This window comes from Musa acuminata, chromosome BXJ2-9 (genome assembly GCF_036884655.1).
Source record: "Musa acuminata AAA Group cultivar baxijiao chromosome BXJ2-9, Cavendish_Baxijiao_AAA, whole genome shotgun sequence".
Taxonomy (NCBI): Eukaryota; Viridiplantae; Streptophyta; class Magnoliopsida; order Zingiberales; family Musaceae; genus Musa; species Musa acuminata.
Genome location: NC_088346.1, coordinates 12440868 through 12453091, shown reverse-complemented (window position 1 = coordinate 12453091; position 12224 = coordinate 12440868). Strand labels below are relative to the sequence as shown.

Genomic DNA, 12224 nt, shown 5'->3' with positions numbered 1-12224 from the left:
ACAAACTGACACTAGGTGGTACCACTGCCCAATCTGGGTAGTATCACTACCTGACAGAGCTCGAAGATCGAGCTCTCTGGCGGTACCCACCACCCATAGCACTTAGGAGACCGAGTCCCAAGTGGTGCCACAACTGGCTGTGACTTCAGGTGCTGAATGGGCTGTTCAACTAGCCCAATTTAGCCTTGTTTAGGGCCCAGTTGACCTTTAACTGAGTTAGTGGGATTACATTCCAATCCTAACTCAATTAATGTACTAACTATGATTAAGGCAAGCAATCTCTATCCGGTATGTCGAGTTTTCTCTCGACGATCCTCCGGTGAACTTCTCAGCGAGTTTTTCGGCAAGCTTCTAGTGAACTCCAACAAACTCTCGACGAACTCACGACAAACTCTCGACGAACTTCCGACGAACTCTTGGCGAGCTTCCAGCAAACTCTCGGTATATCGTTCGAATCTTCGATTTCGGCCCATCATCTACTTTATGCCTTACCACTATCGTAGTTAATTCTGCACATTTATCTCAATACATAAATTAGATCAAACAATTTATCAATTAATTTTATGATCATAATTTTAGATTCAACATAGTGCATCTTCCAATTTATTTTTTTTTAACATCGTTTGATTTATCCAATTAATTAAATTTATATGAATTTAATTAATTGGATGAAATCCAAAGGTATTAAAAAATAAATAAATTTGAAGCCGCACTACAACAAGGAGGTTTATGCATTGCAACATGAAAATAAACATAATTGGAACTCTAATACCACGTGTTGTGCATACTGTGAAGAGGAAAAGGCAAGAAAAGCAAAAAACATAATTGAACGAATTTTTAATTTTATATTTAGTAACTCGTAATTTAATATTTCAGGATTTATGATAAGGTACTATAGTATCAAACAAATATAGATTGTAAGCCATAAGTGTTCCAATCACATTTGACATTTGAATTTAAAGACAAAAGTAAACTGATTATTTTCAAATGAACAAGAATAACTAGATTTGTCCAAATAAGAAACAAAAATTAAATTTCGTCTAAATGACGGTGCAACAAAACTATTTTTCAAATCCAAATAATATATAGTATACAATAACAATCTAAATGTGTTTATAGCTTCCACATCTATCGATTTTTCATTCCCCACATAAATGCATCTCTCAGCATCATTGGGTCTTCGATAGCTCAGGCAACCCTGCATTGAAACACTGATATTAGTAGTTGCACCGGAGTCTAACCATCAAGTGATTTTAGGTACTAAAGTTAAATTAACTTCAGAATAAACCAAAGTAAGGAACGTACATTTTTTAGCATGCTAAAGTGATATTTGGCATAGTCCTTCTTCAAATGCCTAGATTTCTTGTAGAAGAAATAAGTATCATCCTTATTTTGTTTCTTCTGTACTGAACCTTTATCGGCCTCATTCTTTCCATATTTGTATTTTTTTTTGTTGCCCTTGTCCTTAGAGGTGCTGGCCAAGTTGGCACTTTCAGTCTTTTCTTGCTACAACTTTTCTTTTTTTGCACACAATATGAAATGAGTTCAAAACCAAATGGACAAGTAAGTCCTCTGATAAGCCAAATTTTAATGTTTTAAACTTTGAAGTAAAATTAGACATCTCCATGATGTACTCTCTTATATTTCCTTTGCTGTTTTACCTGATGGAAATTAGGCTTTGAAGCAGAATGCTTGTTTCTACCTTATCGTTTTTAAGAAAATACTTTTCTATTTTGACAAGGAAATCTTTGGCCTTTGTAATCCCTTCGGATACCGCACCCCTAAATGCTTTCGGAATGTCGTGCTTAATAATCATGAGACTCATGCGATTAGACCTGTCCCACTTCTGATATAGTCTCCTTTCATCATGAGTACTATTTTCCGTAAGAGAAGCGGGTTGGTCTTCCCTTAGTGCAAGGTCCATATCTATGCAACCCAAAACGATCAGAATGTTTTCCTTCCAATCCTTAAAGTTGGTTTCGTTTAGAACCGGTACTGATTTGAGGTTATTAGATATTGTTACAAGAGAACCTAAACAAGAGAACAATAGACAACCACAAATTATGTTTATATATATTACTATAAACTTAAGTAAATTCAAATAATGATATAACCCATCTCAAGATACTAAGTGCAACATTAATATCTTGTCTTTGGACTTCAATATTAATTGCTAGTGGTAGTCTTATTGTAATGATCAACACTGATAATAAGACATGTCAAATGATAAATCCATCTTTGGATTGATTTATTATTCATATGTATAACTTTATAATTGCCACATGTTTACCATTATTGGTGTGTATATAATTGCCACATGTCAAATGATAAATTTTCTATGGATGTAAATACATACTACATTTAATATTTTCATGAGAAATGCCACACATGAGAGGTCACTTTAGTAACTTCATGCATCAAATTACTCAATCTAATATTAAACAACTTTATAATCACTAATTGAATTTGAATCATATTAATCAAATTGGCTTAACCTTAATTTGTTAATTCAAATTAAGGTTTATTCTGAAGTCAATTTAACTTCAGTACCTAGAAATAGTTTGTGATTGGACTTCGATACAACTACTAACATCAGTATTTCAATGTAGGGTTGCTTGAGCTACCGAAGGCCCAATGATGTTGAGAGACGCATTTATATGGGAGACGAAAAATCGGTAGATGCAAAAGCTATAGTGTATACTGAATACTATTTGGATTTGAAAGACACTTTTGTTTTACCATCATTTAGACGGAATTTAATTTTTATTTCTTATTTGAACAAATCTAGTTATTCTTGTTTATTTGGAAATAATCAGTTTATTTGTTTTTAAATTCAAATGTGATTGTAACTGGTTCACTTATGGCTTATGACAATCTATATTTGCTGGATACTATAGTGTCCTATCATGAACCCCTAAATGTGGAATTGCGAGGTGCTAAACGTAAAATTAAAAATTCGGGTGTATTATAGCATGAACGTTTGTGTCAGATATCTAGAAATAGAGTTGAAAAACTTATGTTGGATTCTTGATCCCAGTGACTTATTAGGTTTAGATGTTTGTGTTGAATGCATTAAAGGTAAATAAATCAAACCTCAGAGATCAAGTGCATATAGAGCTACAAATGTCTTAGAATTGATACATACAGATATTTGTGGACCATCTCCTACACCTTCGTGGAATGACCAATAATACTTTATATCATTCATAGATCATTACTCTAGATATGAATACTTATATCTAATACATGAAAAATTTAAGTCTTTGGATGTGTTCAAATCATTTAAACCTAAAGTTGAAAATCAACTCGGCAAAAGGATAAAAAGCATTAGATCTAACCGTGGAGGGGAATATTACAACAGAAATGACGGCTCAAGTGAATAACGTCGAGGACCATTTGCTCTATACTTAAAGGAGTGTGGAATTATCCCTCTGTATAAAATGCCAAGGTCACCTAACATGAATGGTGTAGTTGAAAGACGAAACTGCATACTTAAAGACATAGTAAGAAATATGATTTTTTAATCTACTTTGCCAGAGTCACCCTGAAGAGAAGCAATAAAAACTATAGCTTACATTCTTATAGAGTACCAATTAAAGCAACTACAAAAACACCTTATGAGCTTTGGACCGGAAGAAAGCCTAGTCTAAGACACTTTCATAGGTTGTCTATCTAAGACAAGGCTTTACAGGCCTAACGAAAAGAAATTGGAACCCCAAACAATAAGCAATTATTTTATTGGTTATTCTGAACGATCTAAGGGGTACAAATTTTATAATCCCAAATCAATAAATATTTTTGAGACGAGTATTGCTATAAGGGTATTGAGTTTGGGGGGAGAAATAAGGTTAAAGACTTTACGTTTGAGGAAGAATTGGTTCAATTTAATCCAATTTATATAGTTGCCACTGATGTGGTAAATTCAATACCTCAAAAGGATATAGTTATTTCAACTCTCATATAGTATAAGAAAATTATTCATGAGGATCAAACTCAACATCCATAAGAACATATGCCACAAGAGCTAGCACCTTTGTGATGATCCATTAGGGTAAGGAGGAGTGTCATTTCATATGATTATATGGTATTTCTCTGGGAACATGAAAAAAGTAGTGATATGATGGAAGATGATCCAATCAACTTCTGTCAAGCCATAGAGGATTCCAATTCTGATAAGTGGATTAAAGCAATGAATCAAGAGTATAAGTCCATACAAGACAATAAAGTTTGAGAACTTGTCCCATTACTAGAAGGAGTGAAACCTATTGGTTGTAAATGAATTTTTAAAACCAAAAGGGATTCTAATGGTAATGTGGAGAGATATAATGCACGTCTTGTGGCAAAGGGCTATACTCAAAAAGAAGGGATTGACTTTAAATAAACCTCTCCGGTTTTAACGAATGACTCTTTTAGAATAATTATGGCTTTAGCCACACATTTTGATTTGGAGCTTTTTTAGATGGATGTCAAAATAACAATTCTGAATGGAAATATTGATGAAATAATTTATATGGTACAACCAGAATACTTTGTATCAAAAGAACCTAAAGAAAATAATATGTAAATTGATAAAATCTATCTATGAGATAAAACATATTGAATCTTGGATTTTGACGATGAAATCAATTAATGAGTTTACGATCTAATGTACATTTAAGTGACGTAGGACTATATTCAATCAGGAAAGATAAATTGATTAAAGTAGTGGAATCAAAAGTTGGGCTAAAATGGAATATGTTAGAAGATTGGATGTCGGACCGGAGGAATGGTCGACATATCAGCAGAAGGCTTCGTGCCATGAGTTCGAGCATCGGGCCAAAAGGATCAGACATTGCACTAAGGAGATCGGGTGTTGCGGATATCAACATGTCGATTGGGCAATACATCATAAGAGAGGACGATATGCCGAAGGTTCGGGTGAAGCATCGGATGAACCAATGACATGTTGGATAACTTAGAATTCTTACTTATAATAATTTGTCTAGATCGAAGTAGTTTTAGTTCTAATTGGATTGTTTAGAATGTAATTAGACCAACTCAATTATGGGTTAACTCGGCCTGAATTGGGGTTATTTTGGGCCAAGTGGAAGGCCCAATTAGTGACCTATAGTTGGCCCAAGCTGTGACACTACCAGTTTAGGTGATAATATTGCTCAGATACAATCTCCCAGACTGTGTTAGGCGATGGTACCACCTAGTCTCAAACTAGCAGGCGGTGGTATTGCCAGTACCCCGAAAACCCAAGATGAGATCATTTGGTCCCTAAATTTGAATTCATTTGGGGCCTAAAAAAGCCCTACTCATCCTTACTCAGTAAACACATCAATTGTGAGTTAAAGAAAAGAAAAATGCTATAGTAATATTATAAAAACTCGTCTCAAGCTCTCAGTATTATATATGAAGTTTAAGAGAGAGGTGAGGTTGTAAAGGTTATCTCCTAAACCGGTGAAAAGGAGAAAATGGGTGTAAAAGGATAGTTGATCTTCCTCCGTTGAAAGAAGATCGATAGTGAAAGCCGATGGCCTTGAGTGAAGAGGAATCAGGAGTGGATGCAGGTCACGATGATCGAACCACTATAAAACTTAGTTTGTATTTATATTTTGTTGTTTACCTTTATTGCAGATTGCTTTACTTGCTCATTACATTTTTATGAACGTTTTCGAGTTAAACATATTTCCAATATGATTTTATCGAACGAAATTTTCGAATCGATGTAATTTTTATCGTAAGCACTAATTCACGCTCCCCCCCTCTTAGTGCCGATTTCGATCTTAACAAAACAAACATCCTTTTAGTAGTATCACAAATTTCATCAAGTAATTATCTCATTTGGTTTTAAGATGAATGTTGTTGATGATTGCATGTATCATAAACCAAGATATTTTTATCTAGAAATTTTGAGATGAAAGATCTTGGTGATACCCCTTTTGTATTAGGAATCCAGATACACCGAGATAGATCGCGAGGTATTCTAGGATTATTACAAAGGAACTATATCGATAAAGTACTCAAAAGGTTTAGCATATAGGATTGTAAACCAGGAGACACCCCTATCACAAAGGGAGACAAGTTCAGTCTCAATCAGTGCCTTAAAAAAAATTTGGAAACTTAAGAAATGCAGAAGATTTCCTATGCATTAGCTTTAGGGAGTCTAATGTATGCACAGGTTTGTACGCGTCAAGATATAATGTACATTGTTGGAATGTTAGATAGATACTTAAGCAATCATGGAATGAATCATTGGAATGCAGCTAAAAGAGTCATGAGATATTTAAAGAGAATAAAAGATCATATGGGAGATCAGACCATTTGAAGATCATTGGATATTCTGACTCCGATTTTACTAGATGCTAAGACAATATGATTTAATATTCTCCGACACATTCAAAAATAATAATTAATTATAAAAAAATATATAATTAATCTAGAATTATACACATGAATACATTTAATGAGACTTGTATTTTATAATTTATAATTTATACAAATACTATATTGTGGAGCATGACATAGTTGTAATATGCTTAGACATCTAAGATTACAATTAATTAAAGGTCAAAGAGAGTTAAGTTGGTAATTGCTGATTTATTTGGCAAATCAAAAATTTATGGCTATTGAATTGACTTGCTAAATACATAAGAAAGATCAGAAAAACTCAACCATATGACTTTAACTTAGTGTAAAAAAAAATCTAATTAATGAAATACGATGTTAATTTAAAGCTGAAGTAAATGCATTCTAAAAGTAGAAATTTATTCAGAAAAAAGGAAAGAAAAAAGTGTAAGAGTTGTTTGTATTAGTTTGAAAATAGTATCTCATTCATTTCAATATAGTGCTACTTGATTAACCTCTCATCAGATTCTATCGTTATTGTTGGAGAAGCATCTTATGCTTATATTTACAGTGTGCAAAACTAGGAGGAAAAAGAAAGGCCATGCTCAACATCAAACACAATGAAAAAGTATTGCATTTCGGAAGGAGATTATTATCAAACCATGAGTGCTTTCAACGTTCCCAAAAATGACGGCACAGTTCCAGTGGAAGAATAGTCAATACTCTGAAATTTGGAACCTATTTTTCTGAAGCAAAATCTCAAAATATATTATGCTGCAATGGAGCAATGGTTCAGTTCTTTTCATTGCAATCTGAGGCCATCAAAAAATTACAATCTGTCCAGAAAATTCAGACGTAAGTGAATTTGAACGATCCCTCCAAGTACTTCAACATCAAGGTCATTCTTCTTCCTCTCCTTTTACAACATCAACACTTGCTTTGATTTCAGAAGACTCACTTACAAGTAACATAAGCTCCTTGAAAAAGAAGTCTAACTTATTGCAGTCAAAATCTTCGATTGCCGATGATACTGTCGCTTTTGATCTTTGATGAGATTGTTTATTTTCTTGTTGTAGTTGAAAGTGATACATTCTCAGAGCATCGTCCGTGGAAATCTCTTGAACGGGCTTGTAAAGACTTTGAAACGTGCATCTGTCTTCAAGCTTCTTAACTAACTTTTCTTTGAATTGATCTGGGAGGTTTACAAATGCACTACGAAATAATGTAGGAAAAATAAGATACCAAAATTCTTCTGCAGAAAGAGATCAGTAAATACTATCACTTTTCACCTTGTGATGCCTCTAACAATTCCCCATTTGTAACCACTGCTTGCAGATTGCTTAAACCCAATGTTGAAGCCCTCTTGGGCAGAAGCTTCCTTTCCTGCAGATATACCATCTCGATAACCCATATAAACTTTTGTCAAGGGTTCCATATGATACATCCTCAAGTTTAAAGCCCTAAAAGTTTTACTATGAAGAGTTTTGGACAAAGGATATGCATATCATTTATAGATTGCAAGGATACTGTATAAAATTGATCATAACGCCTCTTCTGTTCTCTGTTTAAGTCAGCATCTGAGATTTCATTCAGAAGCCCATCATCACACCAAGAATCATCAGAAGCATGCTCTGGAACTAAAACTAACTCATTAGCATATTAAACTTTGTATTTGGTCAAAACAACCATGGCAGTATATCATACAACTTCCACAAAAGGCATCATGTAAATGCTACATAAACACCAAAGAGACCAAAATGTCATCTAATATATCCATAATATAGTCACTAATTTGAGGAAGAATGAAATTAAAATTTTAGTTTTGATGAAACTATACTCTGCCATGAATTGCTATGCATGCATCTAGGCCAATCAAATTCAATCGTCTCTGACTTTAAAGGAACAATTCATTCGATTCCAAAATCTCCACATGTGCATGCTCGCTCAATAGCAGAAATGAAAAAGAAACAGTAAAACAATATGATGCATGAGCAATTAAATTAATTTATTAATAAAATAAATTTAATTTGTTTAGAGATATTTTACATATGTAATAACATGAAAATATCTACTCAACGAGGAGAAAAAGAAAGAAAAAATACAACAAAAAAGAAATCATATTATTGAAAATTACAAATCTTGATTGAATATCTTAAAGATTCATCTCTATAAAGATGAAAGATTATCAATCAAAAATATCATGAAGAGAGGAAGACTATTTCTCAAATCAAATCAGAAATGAAGAACAAGATATCATATATTTGATTTGATGCGATTGTAATTTTTTAAATTTCTGTAATTTTCTTTTTATTCTTATACTTGAGCATATAAAAATGGGCTATAACATTGTAATGTATGAATAAAAAAAGGATCCATGAATCAAGTTTTTTTCCTTTCCCACCTTGTGAGGCATGCGGAGGTGCAAGACTTCTATCCTAGGAGTGTTATCTTTGAGCCAATTGGATAGTTATACATTTGCTTATTATTTTTAGTTATTATCTTTCACTTTTCTCTTTCTATTCCTCCACTATGAAAGTAATTTGTTGTTGCTCGTCCTACATGCCAACCAATATTGAACACTTCAAAATTAAATTTACCATCACATAAGTCTCAGAGATATAACCGCAGTGCCTCACCACAATGCTAAAAACTTTGCAAATATCTAGTATTGGTAACAAACCTCATAGCAAACTTTTTACCTTCATCCTCTTGTGATGATCTAAGCATGTCCTACAAATAAATCAATTTGTTCCAAAGAGAAACAGAAGAATAGAAATAGCAGGTGCCACCAATTCCACCAAGTAAACCTTTTTCATATAAAAATATGACCAAAAGTATCAAATTTATGAGGAAAAAAAAAGCTCACTGAGGGAAAGAACAAGGGTGATCAAGAAGTTGTCCGCTTGCGGAGGGAGGGCAGCCATCAGAGTTAGAGCTTATCGGGAGAATCACATCAATCGGATCGATAAGCAGCAAAAACACATAGTCCTAGATTAATCATGAGGACCAGATTGATGGCGGAAAAGAATCTTGCACTGCATCTTCTTTAGGGTTTTCGAACTAGAAAAGTGCGAGAAGGGAATTGGGGGCTAACCGTGAAGTTCTGAACAAGATATGGTCGATTGTAATGCATTAAATAAATTTGTGAGAGAGTAGGGAACTCTCTTCTTTCCTTAGAGAGAGAAGCTCTGGGTTTCTAAGGCGATAAGGACAACCCCATTGCCTTCTCCCTCCTTAATTCCACCTTTGATGCGACCCAACCACACCCTTCCCCACCCCCCCCCCGCCCCCAACTACTGGCTTCACATCCCCTACTTGGCTCTCTCCTTGCATCCATTGTTGTTCCCCTCCCTAGGGTGTCATCATCTTCTTCTGTGGTGTCGATCCCTTCAGTTAGGGTTCCTGGAGTGATGCCAAGCCAGACCCCTAAGGTTTTCTCCTTTGGCAAGTACCAAGAAAAATGGGCCACTCCATCGGGATCCTTCCAATGCCCCTCCGCCTTCCAAGAAGAGCCAATTGGATGGCCCTTTCACTGGAAAGAGCATCTCTTAGGCATTGATGTTAATTGGTCCTTCATATGGGCCAGATGCAAGTTCACTACTATCTTCTTCTTTGTTTAACCGGATCTATGATGCTTCTAAGGATTTCATCGAATTTGAGGAAAAAACTCCTCATGAATGGCAAAAACCTTGAATATCTAGTTTGATCAATCATTTCCTCCGACTTCGACTTTGGATTTCCTGAAATATGTGGTTTCTCACTAATGGAAATGTTCTTTGGTGTCCCAAGTGATCAATTTGGCTTAAGGTTTTTTTTTGCTTTCAATTTTTTTCTAAAGCGGAGGTTGTTCGCATCCTCACCGACGGACCATGGACCATTCGAGGGGAGGTTTTGTATCTGATGCCCAAGAAAGCTAATTTCCAGCCTCTCACAGAGAGGATCTCATCTGTCCCTATCTAGGTGTAGTTCGTCAATCTTCCTTTGGAGTACTGGAACAGAATGTGTTATTAATCTTGGTTCTCTCCTAGGTCGTCCCCTAAAGAATGATGAATGTTCTTTCTCGTTTGAAAGGGGTCGATATGTAAGGTTAGTATAGAAATCGATCTTTCAAAACCCCATAAGCAGTATGACTGGGTCACCTAAAGAAAGGAATTTTCCAAACTGTTTCATATGAGAATTTACCTTTGGTGTGTTTCAAGTATAGTTGTGTGGGTCATAAAGTGGATTTGCCCTCTAGTTTCGATGACTTCTTTGACTTCCTCCCTTGTTTTTCTGGACTCTTCTCATAAGGCCGACCCCCAAAAGGGTGTGGAGCAACCCCCTTCCGATTTAGATGGCTCTATTACCCTAAGGGAGGTTGGGTCTTCTCACTTAGAGCTGGACCTCTTTGGTCCATGGATTAAAGTTGAGAAGCGTTGCCCGATTGGTCGTCGGCACAGCCAAGCCAACGCTGATCGAAATCGATCGGAATAGGGGGGGTGGGGTGGTGCCATGTCGAGGAAGTGATCGAGGCCATTGGTTTCCTCTGCTCCTTGAGATATTGGCACACATACAGGTCACATGCCCCCTACACTATAAGAAAAATAGTTATTAACCATGAACAAAAGTTGTCACTAAAAGAATTAGTGCAAAATGAGCCATCACTAGCTTCCGTCAGCATAGATCTCGTGGCTAAAAGTTTTAGTAACAAAAAAAGACACATATGTCATTAAATTATAGTTTTTAGTGATAGTTTATATTTGTAGCTAAAACATTAAATTCTATCGCTAAAAATAAATAAATTGATAAATTAATATTTCTGTGACAACAATTGGTTATGAACACTTCTGTCACTAAAAGAATTGACTAACAATTTTAGTGACAATATAATTAACTCTTACTGATTAAATGGAAAAGATAATAATAATTTAGTGATGGCTTGACCTGTCACTAAAATATAAAAAAAATTAGTAATGGATTATTTGAGTGTCACTATACTGTCAATAATAATTTTATTAATTACCTATCAATTTTTAATAATTTCAAAATCATACCAAAACTTTTTCATAAATTCAAGATAAAATTATTGATATTTGAAACTTCACATTACAATCTTTATTTTATCCAAAAATCAATATCAAAGTGAGACAATTATAAATTCCACATCATCTCGAAAAAAAATACATCAAGATATCTTTATATCTTCATTCTTGAACTCTCCTGTGTCATCTTGTGCATCTTGCGTGAAGTCACAATTGCACAATATATACAGACAAGTCACAATTGTTAGAGTTGCATAGTAGAGTTGAATAGTCCATCACTATTATCCCATGTTTGCAAATGCAAATGGTTAAGAAGGTGAGGAAACTGAAACCCTATTCTTCACACATTATTTCTTGCTATTATACTATGGAGGTATATGCAAGTTTTCCTTTATGTCAACCTACTGTTGACATTACATACTTTTTATTTTCAGAGTTAAGAACTGTTGTATATGAAAATAAAAGCAATTTTATGGTTGATTTCATTGATAAAACATAAACATGTCAAGATTGTTAGCAGTCCATAACAAGTTTCTAGTGTACTGCAGCCTAAAATTGGAATCCAAAATCAGATTAAAGCTTTCTAAAAGATATACCTCTTAAGTGAAGTAAAGCAGCATGCAAGCTTAGATATATCAGTGTTGCCGAGCATTGAAATAAAGTGATATAGAAACAGAAAATATCGAAGTCAAGTTCATCTTCCTAAGCGAGGGGAGGCCCGAAGCGCGTCGCTTGGGCGCTCGCCCGAGCCCAGGCGTCGGGCGAGCACCCGGGTTAAACCCAGCGACCGAACCAGCGTTTTAGGTCTGGTTCAATCTCCGGTGCTTTAGTTGGTCCAATTGAACCAACTAAAGCACCGATATCAGCCTT

At 34.9% G+C, this 12224-nt stretch overlaps 1 long non-coding RNA gene across 1 annotated transcript; it reads right to left on the bottom strand.

The window, feature by feature from the left end:
• Window positions 1-7074: 7074 nt before the first annotated feature.
• Window positions 7075-7839, bottom strand: LOC135621965 (uncharacterized). The gene is made up of 2 exons (XR_010490974.1): window positions 7623-7839; window positions 7075-7545 (listed from the first exon to the last, which is right to left on the bottom strand). It is a non-coding gene; the product is annotated as an uncharacterized LOC135621965 (long non-coding RNA).
• Between the last annotated feature and the right edge of the window lie 4385 nt (window positions 7840-12224).